This window comes from Papio anubis, chromosome 16 (genome assembly GCF_008728515.1).
Source record: "Papio anubis isolate 15944 chromosome 16, Panubis1.0, whole genome shotgun sequence".
NCBI classification, from domain to species: Eukaryota; Metazoa; Chordata; class Mammalia; order Primates; family Cercopithecidae; genus Papio; species Papio anubis.
Genome location: NC_044991.1, coordinates 86531953 through 86557908, shown reverse-complemented (window position 1 = coordinate 86557908; position 25956 = coordinate 86531953).

Here is a 25956-nt window from a genome sequence, read left to right as displayed (position 1 = left end):
ACAAAGATATTCTACCCCAGACTGTCATCATTCATTCCAGAGTTTAATATCCTGAGACATCAGGAATTTGTCCACAGTATCTAAATTAAATTCTTTCTTCTGAAGCTCGGATCCATTTCCTTCTGAGTAGATAGTAAACTGCCAGCCACAACTGTCTGTGCGATAACTAGAGATTCAGAGATTTTTAGGATTATTCTGCTCTAAACCCCTTTCAGAAGGAAACCACACTCAGAAGTGATCAAATGTCTTGAACAAGATTAATGGAGAGGTAAATGCATTGCTGGTCTTAGAGTCCAAGACTCCTGCAGCCCCTCCATGGCCTCCACCCCCAGTCCACTACCCATTGCCCTCTTGCAAGGAGCTTTGTAGAGTAGGACAGAGGCCACCAAGAGTGTCTGCTGAAGGACGGGAACAGCCACATCACAGTGAAGGAGATCATAGTTGGCTTTGAAAGTCTATAAACAGTTTCCCAGCCTCACTTATTATAAGAGCGATGCAGACAAGGCGTCCATCAGATTGGCTCCATTACAGAGTCAGACAGCACCCTGTGATTGCTCTGCATGAGAAACTCGATGCCCTTGAACATTGCTGATGGGAGTAGAAAGAGCAACTCACAAAGAGCTGTTGGCAGCATCCCTCTAGATTAAAAAGGGGTGTGCCCTTTGACTTGGCAACTCCTTGTCAAGGAATTCATCCCACAAACATTCTCACGCTTGCCCAAAGATATGAGAACACTGTATAGATGCAGAGTAAAAGGGTAGCAGGATTCACCCATGCAAAGCTACAGGACATCACTGAGAATGAGTCAAGTCCATCTGCACTCATGCCGAACAGTTTGCCAAAAACCCTGTTAATTGAGAAAAGCAATGTACAGAAAAAAATGCACATTATATGTACTTATGTGCATAAAGAGTAAGAGGGTCATTGTGCAAAATTATGCATAGAATATGTGTATGAAAGGAATATCCCTAGAAGGATGTTCAAAAGATTATTATCTATTGTCTCTGAGGAGGGGGACGGGAGAACCAGGAAAGGATAGAAATGGATTTTGGTATCCCTCTTTAGCTAAGGTTTGAAGCTGTTAGCATGTGCTTGCATGTCTCACGTAACACATTTATTCACACATTGACATGGCATAACATAGCATGCCACATTGATCATGGCCTTCAAAACCAGACAGGCCTGGCTTGAGGGCCAACTATACTACTTCATGCCTACTGGTGACCAAGTCTCTTGTCAAATAGGGAGAATCCTGGTCTCACAAAGCTGCCGAGAGTTCAGTGTGCAAAGTGCTGAGCAGGAGGCTCGGGTCTTGGACAGCACACAGGGAATGATGGCTGCTTTGCCAGCTGACCTTGTGGAAGCAGCTGGGGGTGATTTTCTTTGCCTGCATGTGAGTACACTCAGACAGCTGAGGTGTCTGCCATGGTTTTATTTTTCAAGGTCAGAAGCAGATCTGAGGATCGCGAGGCCTCATCTGTTCCAGGGAAGCACATGGTCCCAGCTGCTCCACAAACGCTTCCTGCTCCTCTTTGCTGGACTCGGAGCTCTCCTGGTGACTTCCCGGCCACACTCCAGGATTGTTTGTTATGTCTTCACTGTTCTGCCTGTTTCATCTCGCATCCAGGCCATCCATTAAGAAAAGGCAAAATGATGCTGAATATGTTCTGTTCACTAAGGCAAGAAACCGTGCAAAGTATCTGGCAATGATGTCCATCAAAAGGAAAGAAGTTTCGGTGCTCAGAGCAGTTCCTGCTTCCCCTCACTGGACAACTCACTTATCCCGAACACTTTGTGGCCTAAAATGTCAGACATAGAATTCATAGAATGCTCCCCTGGTCTCCTTTGCAGACAACGTTCAATGTGATCTTAGGCAAGTTTCTCAGCTACCAGCTCCACCTCTCCACTGGAGATTGGCGATCTGATTTCAAACTTGGTGGCTGTGATGCTTAAATGATGGAGTCAGTCTAGCATTGTGCAAGCAATCGAGAAATGGTCGTCATCATCACCGTCACTATTGTCACCCTCCTCATCATTCTAAAATGTATTATGATTGAGTTGGCTTGAAATATCCCTCATGGGAGCCTGAGAGAGTGAGAAGCAGGGAGGGGGCAAAAGTAGCCACGACACGATTTGCAGAGCTCTGGCAGTGTGCCAGGGAGCTGCTGTGAACGAGGCCAAGACCAGCAAGCTGACCTTTCCCTGTGCTTTGGGATTTTTAAGGAGTGATATATTGAGGTCGAGCTGGAGGTGGGGGTGGGCCCCCAGTGGCTCAGGGCTGTCTATCAGGATTGACCATGCACTGGGCATTGGGGAAATAAATCGATCTTGCATCAATCACCATAACCTTTCCCTGTGCCCAGCTGAGGCTCTTCTTGCCAGGTGGTGGCCATCTTGGCCAGCAGCAAGTGGCCTGGCCCAGCCGACTTGCCTGAGCAGATCCCTGCAACACACACCTGAATGGAGACTCCGGGCACTTGGGATTTAGCTGTGGGGCCTGGCTCTGGGCCTGTAAGGCAAGGCCTGTGCAACCCTGACACGTGGTTCATTGGAGACAAAGGAGTCAACCTGGAGAACAGAGGACTTTCCACCTCCCCTTGTCCTCGCTCAGTCCCTAACTGAACTGCTTAATCCTGAAACTGAGGGCTTTGAGGGACTAGGACTGCCCGTGAGGGCTGTTCTGAGTGGCACATGGCCCTGCCCTCCCTGATGGCACTTCTCTAAGGTGACTTCTGCTGTGTGTACTGAGACCCCTGCTAGCAGCTCCCTATTCATCCCAACTCATGGAGCCACCAGCTGTTTTTTGACTTTGTCCATAGAGTATCCCAGGTGAAAGCAACCAAGCTTAATCATAATACAATACTACCCTTTGTTTCATAAATTAAACCACAATGCCATACCATTACATTCATGTAAGAATGACAAGAATTAAAAAGACCACTGAAACCAAGCCTTGGCAAGCATCTGGAGCAACAGGAACTCTCAGAAGCCTCCAAGCTTCATGGGAAATGGCACAACCACTTTGGAGCTTTCTGCTTTTAATAAAATCTATACAGTAATCATTGTGCAGCCCAGCAATTCCACTCCTAGGAGTTTATCCAAGAGAAATGAGAACATATGCCCAAATTCCTGATAGTTTTATTCACAGTAGCCTCAAACTGCGAACAACCCAAATATTCCTCAATAGTAGGATGGTAAACAGATTGAGCGATGTTCATACAATAAAATGTTAGCGAGAAAAAAAAAATAACAGGCCAAGCACAATGGGTCACACCTGCAATCCCATCACTTTGGGAGGCTGAGGCTGGAGGATTGCTTGAGTCCAGGAGTTTGAGACCAGCCTGGGCAACATAGTGAGATCCCATCTCTAAAAAAATATTTTTTAAATTAGCTGGGCATGGTGGTGCACAGCTGTTGTGGTCCCAGCTATTCAGTAGGATGAGGCAGGAGGATCACTTGAACCCAGGAGGTTGAGGCTGCAGTGAGCCATGATTATGCTACTGCACTCCAGCCTGGGCAGCAGAGTGAGATCCTGCAGAAAGAAAAGAGAGAGAGAAAGGAAAGAAAGAACAAAAGAAAGAAAGAAAGAAAGAAAGAAAGAAAGAAAGAAAGAAAGAAAGAGAAAGAAAGAAAAGGAGGGAAGGGAAAAGAAGGGAAGGGAAGAAGGGAATGGAAGGGAAGGAAGAGAAAAAGGGCAGGTAGGTGGGAGAGAGGAAGACATAACCACTTGCTAATACAACACAGATAATTCTTAGAGCCTTAGGTTGAGTGACAGACCCAGGCACGAACCAGTACATCTGCATCATCCAACCCATATGAAGTTCTAGAACAGGCAAAATTAACCTGTAGTAAAGAAATCAGAATATTGTTTGCCTCTAGGTAGCCAGGGTTGAGGTGGGGTGGTATCACCTGGAGGAGGAGGAGGCAAGGGAACTTTCTGAAGTGATAAAACCCCACACATCTTGATTGGGATAGTGATTCATGAGTATATGCATAGCAGAATTTATAAAACTGTAAACTTAAAATTTGAGTATTCTACTGAATGTAAATACACCTCAAACAAACAAAAAAGTGGGGAAAAAACTTCATATCTCCTAAGGCCAGATTTTTACTCAGCGTTTTTATCAATGTCTCTGAACTTTCTATTGTATTCCGTCTGCATGCAAAGACCCCATTGTCAGAGTCCTTCTATCTTTCAAGTGTATGGACTTAAAAAGTGCATCCTTTAAGCCATTTGCAGGAAAAAGGAAGCTGAGAATAATTTAGAGCTATTCTGAAGATGTGGTTGACATGCATGGAATTGTTCTGTATACATTAACATTTCCGGATGTTTTATTGCCTAATAAGGAGAAAGTTATACATGCCATTTCTCTGCCTTGGAATTCCTGTTGGAGCAATATATCGAGGCAGAGGAGGGTCTGTGTTATCAGTGATGGAATTTTGTTTATCGGGGCAAAAGGTACCCTGGAGCCTGCCTGGTAGTCTGGTGTAAGAACAGCTCTCAGGTGATTGATGAAATGGCTTAATTGCTCAAGAAGCCAGATGTGCTGGCTGTGCCCTAGCAAGGGCTGAGCCCTCCAGAGACAGAACACAAACACCTCTGTGGAGTTTGGTGGAGTTGGTCTTGACCTTGCTGTCCATTCCCATCTCTGAAAGTTTGCTTGTTCTGCCCCCTACCCCACCACAACTCTTTTTTTTTTCTTTTCTTTCCGGAAACGGGGTCTTGCCATGTTGCCCAGGCTGATCTTGAACTCCTGGACTCAAGTGATCCTCCCACCTCTGGTTCCCTAAGTACTAGGATTACAGGTGTGAGCCCCACTCCTGCCCCCAACCCCCAAGGAAGGAAGAGGAGGCATCTCCTCCTCTTTCCTGAAAAATTCACAAAGAAGTCTCACCTCTTTTGCCTATTAGAACCTTGCTGTAGCCCTGAGAGATGGGGTCATTGGCTACATTATGCAGGGAGAATGGTGAAGCCCCAGAGTGGCTGAGAAGAATCCATGAAGCTCAAACAGTGAAGAGTGGTTGAGCCAGGCAACCACTCAGCGTGTCGCCTTCATCATCATTGCCCACTGACCCCCTTCCCTCCAACTATGCAAATCCTCCATCTGCTTTTCTCCAGAAATCTCTACTCATGTCTCTGTCCAAGCTCTGTCTGCCTCCTTCCATACTACAGTTCCTTGAACTGTTTACCATTTGATGTGAGCTCATCTCATAACACTTGGGAGATTCTCAACCTTTTGGAAAACTGCCCCCGCATTTGAGTTCCCAGAGCTGAACCGATTTGGGGAGGAGGGTGGAATGGGGCCACAGAATGCTTAATAATATGAATTGATTGATTGATTCATACCCTCTATTGGCAACCTGTTTTACGAGTCTCCCAGGGCATACACTCTCCCTGATTAGGATTTTTACTCCATCAACTAAGAATGCTGTGTATGATCCCACCACGTCAGTTCAAGAGCAAGCTCTGAGGAATGTTTACTCTCTGCTTTGGAAGTGTGCGTGCTGAGCCTGGATCCCAGCTTTGAGAGGCCAAGCTGTGAAATGTCAAATGCCACACGCAATGCAAACACACTGGGGAGAGCCTGTGTAAATCAGTTACAATAAGGTCATTAGCATTTAGGTGAAGGCAGTGCTACTGAAGGTGGTGAGGTCTGGAGGGTTTTGCTCAACAACAAGGTCATTTTGCCTTCATCAATCTATTGACTATTTTTCTCCCTGGAACTAAACAATAAAGTATGTTGCCCAAGTAAAAATGCTGTGGTAAAATATCCTTATCACTCAAGTAAGGCTTCCAAAGTGTCAACTAGGAGGATGAGGGGAGGGTGGAGACAGATAGTTCTGGAATCATTCTCCTTGTCCTGACACCATGACATTTCTAGCAGGTGCTTGGGTTTATGAAGTTCTGGGTCTTCTTCTTTGTCTCTCATTCAGCACCCTCTTCCTACTTTGTCAGTCCCAAAGGTTTTTATTATTTTCCTTTCTTGATACTTTTAAAAATCCATGTGCTTGGGAAAGCTGGCAGAGCAGAAGGGTGCCACCCTGTGAATGGGAATAACCCTGCCATGTAATAGAGGCCAAGCCTGGCTCTGCCTCAGGCCCCGGTGGCGTCTTCAGCTCTAGCCCCAACTTTAATCTTAAACCAAAGCCTGAATGAACCACAGCCCAGCCCAGGCCGGCCCTGGCTGGCCCAGCAAAGTGGACTCATCCCTCGCCATCACCCCAGATGGAGCTGCCAAACTCACAGAGAAGGCGTGTGCTCTTCAAGCAGCCAACACTATTAACTCATGGAACAAGTAAGTTAGATTCGTGATGCTAAAAATTAAAAATGATGGTAACTCTTCTTTCAAGATGCTGACCCTAAATACAAACTTAAATTAAAATGCATGCAAGGAGAGGGTGAGAGAAGGCTGCAAGGAAAGTGGAACCCAATAAAGTTAGGGGCATGAGGCAGCAGCTCCCTACAACCCCATGCCGAAAAAAAACTTTAAAGTCCTTAATGTACAAATTTCTGACACCAAATGGAAGTACCAACAGCAACAATAAAAGGTAAGTTGTGACTGTAAATAATGTAATCTTCTTAGGCCCTTCCAGGGCAGAGCAGGGCTCCTCTCTGGGTTGAAGCTGAAGGCACCTGCTCGGTGGCAGAACCTCCAATTGGGAATTTAATGAGTCTCCAGTCCTGGGCTAACCAGCAGTCCCTGGGGGAGTGATGCAGGCTGCTCCCCTCCTGAATTCACATAAGCACCAGCACAGAGTGGCCCTTCCTCACCATCTAGTTTCATTGTCTAAAAATGTGACTGAAATGACAGCAGGATACTCCCCCTGGGATCCAAAGGGGTGACTGTGGCGCTGAAGAAAGACTCTGTGGACACTGGACCTTTGGAAATGGCCACAGAAGCAGCTCCTTTTCCATGAGAAAGAGCCCCAAAGAGTAAGCAGAGATGGCTTGTTTTGGCCAAGCAAACTTGGGAGTTGAAGGTATCCGGATAAAGGATGTCAAGTTTCACAGTTCTGAAAACGAGTTCATCTCCAGCCAGCTGAGGAAGTCCAGGCCGAGGTCACAATCTGGTTGTTCAGCTGTCTGCACATACAGGACGGAGGCACCCACGCCCCTGGCTGTGGGCCAGGAGAGGCTACTTTATCTGTGGTTTGTCTTCTCAACATGGGGATATCGGAAGCATGCATGGAAAAGGTCAGGGAGAGGGGAAGGAAAGAGACCTGCATGTGGGGAGCTAGGCTCTCACCCCCTCTTCCCATCTCTTTCTCATTCTTCCAAGAAACAAGCCAATAGGAAGCGTTCTGTTGGTCAATACTGGAAAATCTAGCAGTGACTGAAGAGGCCCAATACAATACACGAAGGGCTACGTGGACACAGTGCCTGGGCCCTCCGGTTCTGGGAGCTGCAGACACAGGACTGGTGGTGCAAGGTCTCCTCCAGGACAAGGGACAGCATGTGTCACCGTTTCCTCCTGACGAAAATGTGGGGGCAGGAGAGGTTATGATCTTTAAACACAGGGCCTAATTGACTCTTGGACATGTGTTCAGTGTGGTCCGGCCTTCCTTTCTCCTTCCTGAGTGTCGAAGACTCATCCTGAATTGGAGTTGGATTGTCTATCCCCAGACATCATCTGCCCATCAATGTTCCCAGCCACCTTTCTTATAGGTTGCGCTGTAGCCACAGGGGCCCCCCCTGGCCTCCTCAAACATCCCAGAGCATGCTTGCCTCAAGGCCCTCGCATTTGTTCCTCCTCCAGAAACATGCTTCTGCACGAACTGCTCCAGTCCCAACACAACTGTCATTCCCTTGGGGAGGCTTCGTTAACCTCCCATCTGAAGTGCTCCCCATCCAGGCCAAGTACCCCTCAGCTGCATCATCTTGTTTATTCTCTTGTTCTATTCTCTTCATAGTACTACCTGCTGTCTGAAATTGCCATGTTTATTTATTGGATGACTTTATTCTCTGTCCCCACATGCTCTCTTGAACTGGGAGCCATATGAAGGCAGAAATGGCATCATTTTGCTTACCATTGTACCCTCAGTGTCTGAAAAATAATTGTTGTATTACTAAATGAATGAAGGGTGGTTTTGAGGGTGAAATTTATAATAGACACCAATGGGTTTGTGCACTGTCAATAAATGTCACATTTATTATTGTTGTCAGTTATTATATTACTTATTATACGATTAGGCATGGTTCTTTAAAGAAGGCATTACCGTTCCTGACTCCTTGTCTGTGGTGGCCAGGCTCTCTCCTTGCCCAGGCTACCCTCCCTCCAGGGAAGCTTCTGGGCTCTCCAGCCTACTTTGCCCTGCCTCCTTGGAAAGCCTGTGTCATGCACTCTTTATACTCCCCAGCTAAATGGCCAGTCCCTTGCCTTGTATCTCTAAGTACATAAAAGGCTCTCAGTAGCAAGTTGATGAGAAGTAGGGTGACTATTAGATTTGTGCAAGATTTTCATTAATTTGAATGCAGTTTTGATGGCATAATAGCCATGGACTATTCATATCCCAGCTTGGCCCCACTACCCCTTCCCAGCAAGGCTCCTGAAGAGACCCTACACATACAAAGAATACCATTAAAATGAGGATGAGGCAAACTTTTTTATTACCTGGGCAAGCGTCTAATACCTCAATGCAGAGTTCTGGAAGAGTTGCAAGGGACACTGTAGCTTAGGCTCAAGAAGTCTTATTTCACCTGGGAACCCAGTTCCAAATTTTACTGCTGGGCATTGCCAAATTGAAACAGTACATATTATATTAAGCAAGTGGATCAGAGTGAGATGTAGTCATTAATTTGTTGAATGCATTCATCCCCATCAAGAAAGAAGATCAAAAATAGTTTACCATTCACTTGGTATGGACAACAGGGCACATTTACAGTCTTGCCTAAGCACTATATTAATTCTCCTATACCCTGTCCTTCTGAAGGAACCTGGATTATAAGGATATTCCACTGAACATCCCACTGGTTCTGTGATATCTGATTATATCATGCTAATTGGACTGGATGAGCAAGAAACGGCAAGTTGGAACTCTTGGAAAGTCACATGTGTTCCAAAGGATGGGAGAGCCTGACCCCTGCAAAGAGCCAGCCATGTCAGTACAGTGGTCCAGTCATCTGTCATCTGGAGGCATAACAGCACATCCTCTCCAAATAAAAAACAAATAATTGCACCTCATATTTTTTACCACAAAAATGAAAGGAAAACACTGGAAGGCCTCTATGGGACCTGAAGATGCATGTTCCATACTTTGGAAAACTGATCCAACTAATTCATTGAGTGATACACAAGGCTGCCCACTTCCAGTGGGGATCAAAGCAGAAAAAAAGCTGTGCAGCAGGTCAAGGCTGCAGCATAAGTGGCCCTGCTGCTCAGACCATGTGACTCAGCTGAACTTATTATACTAGAGGTGTCAGCAACAGGAAAAGATGGCATGGCAAATCCAAGTAAGAAAGTCACACTGTAGACCCCTTGGATGCTGGAGCAAGGCCATCTGCAATAGAGAATTGCTGACCATTTTCAGAGGAGCTCCTGGTAACCTCCTCAGCCCTGGTGGAGATGTGGAGCCTGACTATGGATCATCAAGTGACCTTCAGGCAGAGCTACCCATCGTAAGTTGGGTTCTCTTAGATTCATCAAGTCAGGAAGATCCAGCGACAATGTATTTAACATGGATAAATAACAATATATTTTAGATGGAAGTGGTACTTCCTGGATCAAGCACAAACAGGAGCAGAGGGTACATGTAAGCCCCAGGAGCAGGAGGAAGTCTAGACTCGTTTGTCATCTGCCATGATGACACCAGCCCCTCTCCCTTTGCTCAAAGCATTGCCAACTGAAGATGGGGGTGGTTCCTTTATGATGAGCTGAAAAATGAGAAAAAATCCTGAGTTTGGTTCATGAGTGGGTTAATTGCATGTGAGTGAAAACCAAAAACAGATACCAGGTGCACTGTGTCACCACTCAGAAGTGACCTTGAAAGACAGTAGTGAAAGAAAATACTCCCAAAGGCAGAGCAAAATTGCACAGCTTTGGGCAGTGCACCTGGCCACTCATTTTTCTTTGAAAAAACAGTACTTCAATGTAAGAATATACATGGACTCATAGGTTGAGGTAAATAGCTTGACTTGTCAGTCAGAGGTCTTGAGAACAAAGACTTAAATATTTGGGACAAGGAGGTCTGAAAAAGAGGCTTGTGGAAGGACCCGTGAAAGTTGTCATACAGTGCTAAGATTGTTGTATTACATGTTCATGATAGAGAGCATCTATCTTGGAAGCCACTAGACAATCAAGCAGACACAATGACTAGGTCAGCTGACATGAGCCGGCATTCATCATCAGCTACTGTGGACAGCATCATGGGTGCATTAATGGAATAGCTATGGTAGCACGGCTACCATATGGTAGAAGCTACACATGAGCCCAACAGCATGAACTCCCCACTTACCAAGGTTGATCTAGCTACTGCCACCACCAAATATCCATCCTACAAAGGTCCACTCATATTAGTATAGTGGCCCAATCATCTGGGGAGACACACACAGAGTTTCTAATATGCCAGTAGCCCTTGAGAACACCACCAACCAGCTACTTCATGGCAAGTTGATTCCACAGGACCCTTTCCACCTTCAAAAGGGCAGCAATTTCTCTTGATTGTGGTTGACATATTCAGCTATGGGTTTGTCTTTACTATGCCCTGGGTCTCAGCTAGCCCTGTACCCGGAATGCTTACATCGTATTTGATCTGACAGTACAAGATCCCGCGTATATCACATTATACTAAGGACTCTTCAGCAAAGGAGTTCTGGCATTGGGCATATGACCGTGGGATTCACCCGTCCTCTCACATAACACATTACTCAGATACTGGCAGTCTGATAGAGTGACAACGTGGCTTTTTAAAAGTACAGTAAAGGTGCTAACTTGCAAATGATATCCTAAGAAGTTGGGCCATCATCCTTCAGCACACAGCGAAGTCAATGATCACCATGTGATACTGTGTCCCTAAGAGGAGCATATACGGATCCAGGAACTATGGGTGGAATTACGAGTGGCCCTGTTTACCATCATGGCTAGTGACCACCTTGGGGGAATATGTGTCCCTTATCTGTATCTGGGCACTGTGAGTTTAGAGGTTCCCAGGACACTTCCGCCAAGGGTCACAGTAAGTGTTCCATTAAACCTTAAGCTATGGTTTTCTTTGGGCTTCTCATGCTAAGAGACCAACAGGCAACAAAAGAAGTAGCCACCTTGGCTGGAGTAATAGACCCTGATCATCAGGAACCAAGCTGCTATGAGGCAATGCAGCCAGGCAAGAGTATGCTTGACACTCTGTTGATCCACGGGGTGTCTCTTGTACTCCCTTACTTAATTTTGACAGTAAATGGAACATGTGGCAACCATGACATAAGAAAAGTTTGGTAACTTGATGGCGTAGATACTTCGGAAACGTCACGTCATTGGGTATGCCCCTAGAATGAGCAGAGGTGTTGCCTGATGGAGAAGCCAATTCAGAACAGGCAGCAGGGGAGGGAGGCAATGAGTATCAGGTGTGGCTGTAGAGCACCTACAGCAGCAAGGTTTGCAGTTTGTCCCACTGACCTTTCTCTTGTAAGTCTGTCCAGGAAAAATGGTTGAATTCTGGAGGAGCCAAGTAAGTGAATCAGAAAGGTGAAGTGCAGTGGATGCTCTGGTGCATGACCTGGGGCCGGCCTTTTGGGCCTTTTGGACAAAAGCCCTCATTCTCCCAGCTGCTGCAAGTGTTAAAATGTGAGAACTCTCAATTGAGTCCCTCTCCAGGCATTGCCCTTGGCTAAAAAAGATGCTTCATCCCTAATCAGGTCTTTCCCCCAGGGACAGTGTGCACCCAATGACTGATAATGAGCACTAAAAAGACAGACTCCTTGCCTCAAAGCAAGACAACTTGAAGGGCTATCCCAGCTCCAGAGCTCCCTGTGGGATTTGCAGAGGTTGCAACTCTGTCTCAGTTTGACTCCTCCTGCTGCCTGATCTATCTTTGTTCACTCTTCCATAAGTGTTGATCCTGAAGGCACATATCAGCAATTTTTCTGCACGTAAAACACCAGCTCAGAATCTGTTGCCCAGGGAAACTGACCTCAGACACCAACCATCTGCTATTCATTTATCATTTCAATATTCAATTATCTACCCAGTCACCCAAACCTCTATCCTAACAACTTTCCATTTACCCATCCAACCATCCATCCAATTATATATCTGACCATCCACCCATATGTCCATCCATCCATCAGTCCATCTGTCCAACATCCGAATATCTATCCAACCATTTAATCACCCAACCTTCTAATAACCAACATTTTATTTATCCAGACATTAATCCATTCATCCACTTAACTACCCATCCGATCAACCATCCATCTATCTATCCATTTATCCATCCATCTATCCATTTATCCATCATACAAATATATATTTTGCAAGCACTATAGACACTATTCCACTATTCCAGTGGATATAAGGGTAGAAAAGAGACCTGGCCTTCTTGGAACTTTTTTCCTAGTGATAAAATCCTACAAAAATTCGTACTTATTTTGTGCCTAGCCCCGAAAACATAGACAAAAAACATTCCCAGCCTGCAAAGGGTTCCCAGTCTAGAGGAAGAGACAGATACAAGTAAGCAATTGTCATAGAACTCCAAGTATGGAGATGAAGGAAGTTCAGAATCTGTAGAAGCATCAAAAAGCACCTGACCCCAACTAGCAAGTCCCAAAAAGGCTACCTGGGAGAAATGACATCTAGGTTCTGACAGGTGAGTAGAAGAAGCCAAGTAAAAACACAGTAGTCAAAGCACAGGCATGTGTACTGCCGCTCTGTGTCTAGAACAGTATGTAGCACATGGTAGAATCAATAAGAATTTGTGGAATGAATGCTGGATGAAAGTGAGAAAAGGTGAGAGGGAGAGAATGAAGATAGGAACAGAACTTTCAGGAAACTTAAAATTCCTGCTTGGCACAGGCTCTCAGTCACATTTTAATAGAATGAAAGGATACTGAAAGATGCAACGGTTTTCCATCTCTAAAATAAGATGGTAATAGTACCTGCCTCATATGCTTGTGACCAGAATTATAGCACTTAAAACATGACTGACCTGGAACATATGATACTTGATGTTTTTATTAATAATTACAAGTAATATAATTGATCACAAGAATATAATTAAATAATACCACGTAATAATAATCATTGCTGATAGTACATAGCTATTCTAATTGTCATAACTCGCCATCATTGTAGGTGATATTTTTCTGCACCCAGCTTTGTAAGAGGGCTTTGCTCAGGGAGCCCAGAAGAGGCACATTGCCTTGGGGTTTCTTTCTCCTCAGTATAGGACAGTATCTGAGAGAAGTGGAGTAGCCCCTGACAGGAGGACTCACGAGGCTCGAGGAGGACCTGCCACATGTCTGGCCTCATGCCACTGGGTGGGTGGCAGTGGAAAGACACGAGAACAGGTGCGCCTGACACAAAGCAGGTCGCAACCCACAGCTGCAGGAGAGTACATCCTCCTCTCCCTTAATAATGCCATTACGGCTGTCACCCATGAATTTTGCTAAAACCTTTCGGGAAATTGTTTATATTTTCAGCTGAATGACCTCTTGGGGTAATGAGTTTCCATAACAACTAATGGGTGGCCAGCGTGCTTCCGCCCTGGGCTGGGGACCGCGTGCTCTTTGATTCGCATCAGCAGCGGCTGATGGCCCCTCAAGTGGTTCCTGTTTGCTGTCTCCCGGCATTGTGGCAGGCAGGCGGGGTGCAGGCACAGGGCACAGGCCCCTGCGCCTCAGTGCCTCCCACGTGCCAGTTCCGGCGGGGGCAGGGTGGGGGTGCGGTGTGCCTGGGCCTTTGGCTTTGCCCCAACCACCCTCTAACAGGGCTCTGCCCACTCTTGGGGATGAAGGGTACACTTAGTGGCTGGAAGCTGATGGAAAGGGCTTCTGAACAAACTGCAAGCACCTGGCTCAGTGGTCACCTCTGAAGTCAAATAAAGGGAAAAGTCTGGGGCACAAGAAAATTAGTACACAGATCAAAGTGTCCATGTCCCATGTCCATGTCTGGCATTTTCTCTGCCCGATGTCCCTGATGGTAGGGGAAGAGAAGGGAATAGATTTACAGAGACCCAGACAGCTCACCTCCAATGGAAGCCATGTATCCCAGTGGACTGGATGCACCCAACACGGAGGTAGCAGCTGAGTATTACCCTGCAAGGCCTTGGCTGGCTCTGTTGGGCCAGGACCCCATCCTGGGAGTATGGGGTAGGGGCAGGTTGAGCTCAGTTTCCAGAATCAGGCCCCTGCCAGAGGGGAGAAGTGATTGTGAAATATTTTAAATGCACAGAGATGAGTTGATGGACAGGTCTTAATGAAGGATTAAATGGACATGTTTAAGAGCCTGGAAAGCACCAGGCGGATTTCCATGGCCCCAGAATAACTGCATTGTCTCTGACCTTTTCTATCTTGGGAACATGCACAGCTTTAGCTGAAAGAACTGAGCTCATGGCACTAGTTTCAACTGCTCCCTTCCGGGGCCTCAGTTCTGGACAAGGCCAGGTTGTCCCATTGGCCCAGAGGGCCCTTTGGCTGGACTCAGAAGCCTCATGGCACCAGCAACCTTCTTTTCAAATCCAAAGCTGCCTGGAGGTGCCCCCAGCATGGACAAGGGCAGCCTGAGGACCCCACTAATAGCTATGGGAGGATCACTCACTTTAGGATCAGCCCACCAGGACCTCCGCTCCCTCATGTGTAAAATGAGCAGCTCCAGAGAGCTGAACCCAGACTCATAAAGTGTCACTGCTGAGCAAGGCTCCATGACACTGCCTCTACTGCATTCATGCACTCATGTGACCTACTCCGTGCCAGGCCAGGGGCTCAGTGTGGAGATGCGGGGCTGGAAGAGCACATCCTGGTGTGGCAGGCAGTTCGTAAGCAGGTAAACAAACAAAAAGAATAAAACTTCAGGCCGAGATAAGGGTTGCACAGAAACTCAAGCAGGCAATACTGTAGGAGGGAGACCAGGGGCTGCTCGCACACAGTGGCCCAGGGAGGTGACGGCGGGCCTGGGTATTGAAGAGGACCACAGGGTTGAACGTGGACGGATGAGAGCATCCAGGCAGCACAAACAGGATGGGCAAAGGCCTTGGGGCAGCCACTCCTGTGAGAGTAGCACGGGCTGAAAGGCGGCCAGCGTGGCTTAGCAGAGTCTGGGAAAGACTAGCCTGGCATGCACACTAAGACAGAGGAGGATCCTGCGGCCAAAGTCCCAACTCTGGGTTTCACTCTGAGTTGGGGGAGCAGGTGGGGAATTCTGAGCCGGTTTACACTTTATTTATTTACATTGAGACAGAGTCTTGTTCTGTTGCACAGGCTGGAGTACAGTGGCACGATCTCAGCTCACTGCAACCTCTGCCTCCCTGGTTCAAGCGTTTCTCCTGCCTCAGCCTCCTTAGTAGCTGGGATTACAGGCACACGCTACCATGCCTGGCTAATTTTTATATTTTTAGTAGAGACAGGGTTTTGCTGTGTTGGCCAGGCTGGTCTCAAATGCCTGACAAGTGATCCACTCGCCTTGGCCTCCCAAAGTGCTGGGATTAGCCACTGTGCCCAGCTGGTTTACACTTTAAAATTCACCTGGTGAGGAGCAGATGTTGGACCCAAAGAGGCAGTGACCCCCGGAGAGTCTGCATCAGTCACCCTGGGCAGACTGGGCTGCCCACATTTCCACAGAGTCCCAGCTCAGGGCACAGGCTGACAGCTCTGCAGCCCCCGGGGCCTCCATCCTAAGCCCAGAAGGGTGAGCGACTCTCCCAAGGCAACTCCAGGTCTTTGGGCTCCTCAGCATTTTCTTAGCACCAAGGCCAAGCTATACTCACAAAGCCAAGAAACAGGAAGCAAAAAACTTTCTGGGCCTCAGTTAATTGTGCCTCAAGCAGAAGGGAAGAAAACAGAGCTCAGAAATGATGAGGGGTCGATAAGCAGCACAAAATTGGGCTTAAGAAAGAAAAATCCATTTGTGCTTCTTCTCAGGAAGTGGGCCGCGTGGGGTCTGAATCACTCTTCTGGGCCATTTGGTTTTGCCTTCAAATCAGAAAATTGTACTCATTACAGCCCCAGGACCGATTGGCACGGAAGGAGCCGCAGGTCTGTGCCTCGGCCTTTGTCTGCTCCAAGTCTGAATGGAGAGCAAGTCTCATTTCCTCTGTGGTGGGTGGGGGTATCCGCAAGGGTGGTGAGGAAAAAGGGCAAAGGGTGGGCACCCTCAAGGGTGAACAACCTAGCAAATGGCTTTCCCAGTGCATCCGAGCCCGGCTTGTTCAGGTCTGACATGTGCGGACATACTGCACGCCGTGGATGATAAAAGGGGTCCTGTTGGGGCTGCCTTCTTCATTCCTGTAGGCCCTGACCCCAAGACCACAGACATGCTCCGTTCCCTCACCCCACTGCTCTGTGGTCATTACGCATTGATCATCTTCAGGCTTTAATCCCCTTAAGCCTCAGCAAATAGCCCCTAATTCACAATCATCTGAAATGCTATTGATTCTTTAAAAATTTAACTTGCAGTAAGTTTCCACCACCACTGCCACCCTAAAAATCATCACACAATCATCACACAAGGGAGATGATTTCAGGACCCTCCCCAGAGCCATTAAACCAACTCCTCCCCACTAAAAAAATCCCCTATCTCCCAAGCACCAAACAGGCACATTTCATTTCTCATTGTAGCTCAATGACCTTTTACATTCTTAACAGCTCCAAGAACAAAGCCAAATCCCCTGTGTGCCTTAGTTTTGCAATTTGTTATTAATTTGAAGCCATTGGATGTTAAGAGCTATAGACCTTTCCCTTCGGTGTGTTGGGGCCTTCGGGTGCCCCCAACCTGTACATGGTGGGAGGTGGGCTTCCATTTGCCACTAGGTCTCTCCCGTCCCGGCTGTCCCAGGTCAGGCAGCCATGTGCTTTCTGCCCACATTACCAGACTGGAAGTCACAGTGACTCCCCACTCATCCCATTCCATCAGGGTCCACACACAGGAAGGCACTCTGTGAGATACACACACACACACACAGCAGGAGAGTGAGCATGAGCACGAAAGTGTTCTGCCCTTTGTATATCATCTTTAGAAGAGATAAATTAACAAGACAACATTTTGACCACCAGCTCTATGTGTAGTTTAAGGGCTAACTTCATCCACAAGTAAAGTCTCCCCCATATTAATCACATTCCCACAGGATAGAGGTGCTGGAAAACCTAGAGAGGCAGGCAGGGGTGCAGCTTTGGAGTTCGACCTTCATGCAGCTCTGCTTGGTCACCTGGGCAAATCCCTTAACCCTTTCTACAATTTGGTTTCCTCGTTTATGAAAAGGGGATAATACTGACAACACTGCATAGAACGACACACACAACACACACATATACAAATAGTACGTGGAAAACGGTGAAATCTGAAAAAGAGCTATAGCTTCAACCGATGCTAAAATCTTGCTTTTGATAATCTACAGTCACATAAGGTGTCACCTCTAGGGGAACCTGGGGGAGAGGATACATGGAAACCCTCTATTATGTTTGTAATTTCCTGTGTATCTACTGTTATTTCAAAATTAAAATGTTGGGGATTTTTAAGGGCATACAAACAGCACCGATTTCACAAGTTTTTAGAGGGAATTTAGGGAGCTAAGTCCATGTCGAGTGCTTACCGCCAAGCCTGTCATCAGTGTGTGCTTAATAAATGGGATTTTTTTTTTTTGATCTATTACTCTATTTGTTTAAACCATCAGCAGCTCCTTTTCTCATTAGGAGTGTCCAGAGAATCAGAATGATGTTTGTTGAAAGTGTGTCTGTCCAGCTTGGCAAAAGCAAAACTTTTCTTTTGTGATGGTTCATTTATTCTCAAGGTTAACTGTTGCTAATTGCACTATTACATTGCCAACAGGAGTGTCAACACCAGCTCAATTAGATGTGCTGATTGCTGATTGGCTCCGGCAAGGTGGGTCGGAAGCCGGTCCTTTGGGCAGTTTGGGGTCCATGAAACAAGACTACTGAAGTCTAAATGAGGGAGGAAGGGTGCGGGCTGCTGGTCAGTGTTGTGCTCGAAGTCTTCTTGTTTTCCCTCTGACCCCTTAGGAATTCGACCTCCTCTGCGCCTTTGCAAAGCAACATCCATCTTGAACATAAATGAGGTTCTGGCTTGATTTCTGTGCTTGGGCATCAGACATCTCCCTTTTGCAGATACCTACAGCTCTGCTCTTGAATTCTGTGATTGCATGATAAGCACCTGCTCCTTCTTTTTAAGTCCTTTGGCACACAGTCATTCATGCTTACAGGATGTCCCAGGCAAAGCTAAACACAGATCCGGGCTCCAATCCCACCATGGCTGTGTGACCTGGTGGAGGTTCCTTAACCTCTCTGAGCCTCAGCTTTCTTTTCCACAGATTGTTGATTAAAACACTTACTTTAGTGTTAACACAAGGGAAAGGCTGGGTGTGGGGGTCTATGAGAATGCTCTGTACTATTTTTGCAACGCTTTTGTGAACATGAAATAATCTAAACCAGAAAATTTTTTAAAAAGCAACCCAAACACATGCTTCCTAGGCTTTCTGAGGACTAGAGATGGCAAATGTGCAGTGTCTGGCATGGACTAGGTGTTCATCAGCTTTGACACAGTGGAGGGACACGGCCCAACCATCACACCAGCCTGTACTCTTCCTCTTTCTTTTCCCTGCTGCAGCCTGTGCCCCAGATTAGGAAAACACATTGAACTAATGCTGAAGGGGCAGTAAAAGTGGAAGGAGGTTATCGAGTATGAAAGAGTACCCTTGATACGGCGGGTAGAGGAGAAACTTATAATCACAACCTTAAACACAAGTTCCGACCACTAACTGACTTCTACCTCCCTCTCTCAGAGCAAGACAAGGTGGGTCTGGCACAAGATCCATCCTAAATCCAGCGAGAACAAAGGCGGCTCAGCATCCTCCCCTGTGGCTGATCCCACTATAATGCTCCCTGGCAAGCTCAATGCTTTGTGTCATTCTGGAGCCCCGGGAAGGTGAAAAATACCATGCATCCATGTTAGCTATTAAAGCAGGAGAAGTCCCTGAGTGTATTTACAGGGGGGAGTTGGCAAGGGAAAGGCAATTCAATTAAACAAAAGGCAGGACACAGAGGAAGTTTGGAAGGAGGGTCGATGGCTGAAATGCTTCATCCAAATGCAATTCCGTCCTCCACCTGGAGGCTGCAGAAAAGCTGTGTCCAGCAAGAGATTTACAGCCCCAAGCATCGCCTCCACTGGGTAATAAACTGTGCTCTCTAATCAATATTGGCGCTGGGTTGTCTGTCTGCAGCATGGATTCCCATTTAGCAAAGTCACTGAGTAATGGAAAATGCAATTGAGTTGCATAATGAGTCTGGGTAATTGGATGGACCGGGCAGAATGGTCCAGCTAAGTGTATTCAGTCCGGCACATTAATTAAAAACTTGACACTTCAAGCGCCACCCAAAGTGCCCCATTAATTATTCTGTGAATCCAAAGGTCAGATGTAATGGATGAGTTACAAGACGATGATAAAATTGCTTGGCTCTGGGGCCATCACAAAAGCATGCATTGCACTGAGGCCTGGACTCACCTGTAGCTTCAGTGGGAGTTGAACAGGCAGCCCTCTTCTCACTGGTGCCCTGCTGGTGCCAGATCCAAAAGGAAGAACTGAGGCTGCCCAAGGTGCTGACCCCAGCGCGGCCCTGCTAGTGAGTGAGCTTGCGCATCTCCGCTTTCATCTCAGAGATCTGCAGGCATAGACAGGTAAAGAAATTTGCCCACAGTCAGAAATCAGCAGATGAGAATTCAAACCCAGGCCATGAAGCATCAGAGCCACAGCAAGGTTATTCCACGCAAGGAGAAACAACTTTTGTGCTTACAGTAAAAAGCAGAGTGGCATCTCTTCTGTAATGTAAGCAGCTGTGTGACTTTGGGCAAGTTGCTTCACCTCTCTGGGCCCCTGTGTGCCTGTCTGTAATAAACAGACCACCTCATCTCTGGGACTTCAAAAGAGAAGAGGACGGTCAGCAGGGGTTCCCTGCTCAGAAGGGCCATACTTTGTCCCCTGCACCCCTCAATAACTCCAAGCACAATGCCACCCAAGACCTCACAGCCAGGCCTTCCAGAGTCCAACAAACTCATGTCCCATGAACACAGCTCGCTCCCTTGATCTATGTGCACCTGGGGATGCTGGTGGCTGGGAGGTGAGTTCATGAGGCCTCAGATCCGCCCCTGAAGTCAGTACTGTCATTCACCCATTCTACAGACGAGGACACAGAGGCCTGGGAAGAGTCAGCAAGGACAGAAGCTGGGTTCACAGGCCCCCCGGCCAGCTCCAGAGGCCTCGATCTTCACCAGCTCTGTGCCTCTGGGCTTGAGAAGATTGGACAGGAAGAATATAGGAAGCTCCGAGAAAAAAGAACTGAAACTGCGCCAAGAGTCAAGGATCCGCTGCCTCCTCAGACGTGCAGCAACCTGACAACATCCATCAAAATTAAAAGCACGTGCACCCTTGACTTCACAATGGCCTTCTAGGAATTTACCCTCCCAACGCACCAGTGCACGTGTCTAAGATGCAAGGCTCTGCCGTAGCAGAACTGCTTCTGGCAATGAGTTTCCAACCGCCCACAGCCCCAGCCTCAAGTGAGGAGGCAAAACTCCACAGCAGGTTGGCACGGGCTGAGCTGTGCCCCTCCACTCAATGCAAATATTTCCTGGACCAAAATGGAACTGCGCCAGGGACCAAGACAGCCAGGACCTCCTCCACACCATGGAAGCTAATACGGAGAGAGGTGCCAGTGGATCCACCAGAGAACAGGGATGTCCATCTCATCTTTCAACTAGAGTGGGATCCAGTGCAAACCAGCACACACAGGAGGATCCACTGTCGTTGCTGGAATGTAAGATGGACATACCGTGTGTGTATATGTGGGAAACTTCTGGAAAATGCAATGCTGGGGTGAAGGAGGTAGGAGGCTTTTTCTTCCTACTGTTATGTCCTTCAGTCATGGTCCATTTGGTTTTGCACTATCATGAGCACATATTATTTAATACTTAATAAAAAAAAGAGTTTGAATTTCAGAACTTCCATGAGCACCTCTGAAGTCAGTGGGTCAGAGGGAGTTCCCTGCTCATTCTTGGAACAGACCCCCTCCCCAACCTCCCTGAGCTCTGCGGGAACCACACCAGCACCAAATTCAGAAGCTGACAGATGCCAGTCAGTGAGCTCCAAGTCCGTGCTCTGAGCCTAGCTGGCACTCAAGCTTAGGAGAGCCTAACTATTTAACTGATGGCTGCCGTCTTCATTCAAATGATGCTCACCATGTTAGAAATGACAGCCCATTGACTCTGTCACTGTGACAAAGTGCACCTGTGTTTATCCCTCTGCCGCCAAGGCTGAATGTTCAATATTTTGTCCATTAATTTTTAACTTTAAAAAACGGGACTTTGGTGAGGGAGTGAAGAGGCCATCACTTTCCCAGGCACGCAGTCTTTCTGCCTCCACTCTCTCCCGGGATTCCGCCGGAAGCCTGGTAGAGTCACACCCCCATGGGCCTTGCCACTCAGAGGCCATGCTCTCCCCAAGCTCTGGCTTTCTAACAGCCAGGGGACACTCCTGCTTGTGCCAAGACTTGTGCAGCTCTAGTAGGAATGTCCCTCTGTGCTTACAAAACACCCAAAGCTTGCCATGGCGTCCAGGCTGCCTACCACACCCCTCACTCAGCCTTGTTGGGCCACCAGGTGCCCATTCCACGCCAAGCTTTGTCTCCTCAACAAAGGTGCTCTGGTTGAGCCAGTGAATTCTGTCTCCAGGAGGTTCTGTCATGGCTTTGTCTTCTACAAGCTCATGCCTTGGAGGGAAGGACAGAGTGACTATGACATGTCAGCCCATTCATTTATTCATCAACTCTAATACATTTCCTGCTGAGTGTCAGGTACTGGACCGGATTTGGGAAATCTGGTGATGAACGCATCAGATGGTGCTGGGCGCAGAGGCTCACACCTGTAATCCCAGCACTGTGGGAGGCCAAGGCAGGAGGATCGCTTGAGGCCAGGAGTTCAGGACCAGCCTGGCCAACAGGGTGAAACCCCATCTCCACTAAAAATAAAAAAATTAGCCAAGTGTGGTGGCGCATGCCTGTAATCCCAGCTATTCGGGAGGCTGAGGCAGGAGGACCGCTTGAACCCGGGAGGCAGAGGTTGCTGTGAGCTGAGATCACGCCACTGGACTCCAGGCTGGGTGATAGTGCGAGACTCTGTCTCAAAAAAAAAAAAAAAAAAAAAAAAAAGCACACACACTTCAGATGGGACCCTCCCCACAGGGCTCAACTCAGTGAAGGAGCAGTGGGAAGGAGAAGGGTTTCTCCAGAGCAGCCAGAGCTTCTGGTGAACACCCTTGGCCTGCCTCCCGCCCCACCTCCACTGTGGTGCAGGAAGCAAAATGGTGCCAGCGCCGGAGGCAAGCGCCGGAGGCTGTTGCCAGGCAAACAGCCAGCGCCGGAGGCAAGCGAGGCCTGCCAAGGAGCTGCAGACATTGAGCAGCTTCCTGGGCTGCAGTATAGGGTCCTGGGCTGCACTGATACCAGTGCAGCTGGTGTTTCCTGTCCCGTTTCCAGCACTGCCGCACTGCCAGTGCTTAGTGGCACTGCCCTGAGGACGTGTTCCCTGACTCCAGTCCTCCAGGATCTTGTTTACCCTTAACCTCTCAGGGCCTCCACTTCCTTATTTGAACAATGGGATGGCAACAGCTGCCATGTTGAGGGCCACTGCATGCTTGGCTGTCTGCTAAGCCCTCTCTGTGCCTTGTCCCTGTGGATTACCCCAGCAGCCTACATGATGGGCTATGCCTTTGTCCCCACAGCACAATGAGGAAATGATGTCCTGATCCCTCCACCAGGATGGGATGAGGACTGACTGAGATGGTGTGTGAGAAAGCCTGGGCTTGCCCTGGGAAGGCCCAATGACAGCTTCCTTCCTTCCTAAGGATCCGCTGGAGGGTACATACCCGCCCACATCTGGTTAGCAAGAAATACACCACCGATGACCTGACCCTGCAGCTCCCACCACATGTGGGATGTGGCCTTGGAGGAGTGTCCAGAGGGCTCCCCTCTAGAATTCTAGCACTGTGCCATATGTAACCCCCAGATGCAGGTCCTCTGGATCTTCACAGAGCAGCTCCAAGCCCACCCCTAGGACACCATGTGGCAGCCACAGGGGCCACCTGCTTCCTCTGGAGGAAACTCCCTGGTATTCTTCATGGCCTTTAGTGCCTTAGAGTGTGAGCCCTGACTCCTGTGAGCAGGAGGAAACAGGGAGAGAGAAGAGAGAGACAGGACAGAGAGGAGAGAGGAGAGAGAGGGGAGAGAGAAGAGAGAGATGGGAGAGAGAGGGAAGAGAGTGGAAGAAGAACAGAGGGGGAGAGGGAGAGATGGGAGTTGGGGAGAGGGGAGGGAAAGACGAGAGGGAAAAACAGGAGGGAAAGAGAGGGGAGGGAAAGTGAAGGGAGGGAGAGAGAGGGGAGGGAAAGAGGGGAGGGAAAGAGGGGAGGGGGGAGGGAGAGAGGGGGGGGGGGGGAGAGAGGGAGAGAGGGGACACGGGGAGAGAGACAGAGAGGGAGAGAGGGAGAGAGGGAGAAAGGGAGAGAGGGAGAGAGGGGAGACGGGGAGAGAGACAGACAGGGTTGCATTCATCATAAAGACATTGGTAAGCAGCGAAAAAGAAGCCTGGCCCAGCTCAAATTCCCAACTTCTATAGTAGCTGAGTGTGGCAGGGGAGACAGGCAGAGGTCGTTGGAAAGGCCCAGCAGCATCTCCCTCTTGCTTTCCTGGATCCCAGCGGTTACTTGGCGAATGTTCCTGTGGCCCTTGAAGCCATCCCCAAGGTCCAGCGATAACACCCGTGACAAGGAGGGTCCCTTGAGACCTCCCGCTGCCCCCACTCCTGTACACCATTAATAATACTACTACTAAGGATATTAGAAATAGCCACAGTCCCTGTGGCTCTTGTCCTGCCTGAGGCACAGTGATCATTCCACTGAGTGCTCACCTCAGCCCCACGGGAAGAGGCTGCATGGTCGCGTCCATTTTTGAGATAAGCAAGCTGAGGCTCCATGAGTGAGTTCTGTGGCCACCACCCAAGGTTGTAGAGCGAGGAGAGGCAGGGCTAACGTCGTGCAGCATGGGAGCCCATGGCCTTAATGCCCCTTGAGCCGTGTTCACCCGTCTCATTTACTTTATTCACTCGGCCCCTTGGAGGTGCCAGGCCTGGGTGTGCTGGGGTCTGTGCTCTCCGCGGTGACTGTCCTCTGGGAGGAGACCCACCAGCCGCAGCAACTGCGTGACTGGAAAGACAGCAGGTGGGGTCCATCTTCCCAGAAGGGGTCATGAGAAAGGCCTGCCTCCTGCACTAGAGTGGCCGCACCTGAAACCGGGAACCCTGAGGCTCCTGACGGCCCCCAGGCTTGGTGCTGGGAGTTACAGAAGCCAAAACCCAGCCTGTTCATATCGAGCTCAGCTTTACCAGGTGATGCAATCAATACCTTTGTATAATTACGCTTAATTGAGGAGGAAATGGGCTTTTATCACAAAAGGCAAAGATCTGATTTTGCATTTTAATTTTAAAAGGTTTCTTCATCTAAAACAGCAAAACAAAAAGCCTAAAGGGGGTATTTAGGATGAGGCAGTAAGTGGTGAGCAGAGAGTGGAGGGTGTGCGCTCCAGGCAGAGAGAAAAGCAGGTAGGACCTTGCGGGGCCCTGCTGGGTGCACGCATGCAGGCAAGGCTGGTCAGCCCTGTGCACACAAGGCAAATGAGGCACCATGGCACTGCAGAAAATGCCCAGCAACGAGGCATCCATCTACCAGCTGGATGGCACTGTGGGACTCCCCCAGGGCTGTGCTGAGGTCCAAGCCGGCCCCAAAGCATAGGAGAGATTCTTATGGCTGGGTCCACCTGTCCACACGGCTCACCAGAGAGGTGCCCATTGCCCCAGTGATGAGACCAGGCTGATACAGCTCCTACAAGCATCTGACCTCTCTCACGTGGCCCGTCATAGTCCCTGAGTGAGGAATGAATGGCCTTCCACATTCCCCATCTTTTTCCCATCTCTGCCAAATTGCCCCTTGCCCTTCCCTTCTCCTTCCCCCTCCCTCTCTCCTCAAGGACACCCCACTTTAGTTCTGTAAATGCCCACAGCTGGGTGGGGAGAGTGGCAAGCGGGCAGGAACATGCCTCCTGAAGGCAGCAACCGGTCCCCAGCTCCAGCCCATTGCTGCCAGGTGGAGACACAGGACCAGACTCCCCAGTTCCTTGGGAGAAGTCAGGAATCCTGGGTTTTATGTGAAAACTGTGAAATGCACGTGGCCAATTCATTACAGGCTCGTTTTTCAGGAAGGAAGAAGCTCCGGCAGGTGGTTTCCACCTGGGCGCCTGTAGCACACCTGCCTGAAGGTGCAGGGACACAGGGGGCCCAGTGAGCTGCCAGAAATGGGGGAAGCAAAACTATGAGGAAAACCAGCTTGAATGACTAAAGAAATAACTGTCACACTGTCAGGGGAGGCCAACCCCAAGGGGAGCAGAGGAGGGCACGTCATGATCAGGGCGGGAGACCCTGAAAGTCTGTGACCCATCACTGGAAAGAAATAGAGCTGTCCAGGGGTGCAGGGTCAACTGTGCTCTGGGACAGGGCAAGAGGGAAAAATTCCACCACCAAGCAAGATGCTATCAGCTCTGCCATCTCCTGGGAACTAATTATTCAGATTAATTCCAGTGACATCAGCTCCAGGTTCCTCTGAGATTCCACACCGATGTCAAGACCCAGGTGGATAAACAGCTCTGCCTTGAAAGGAAGGAGGCAGTGTCTGCATCGCTTCAGATGAAAGATTTCCAGAGTA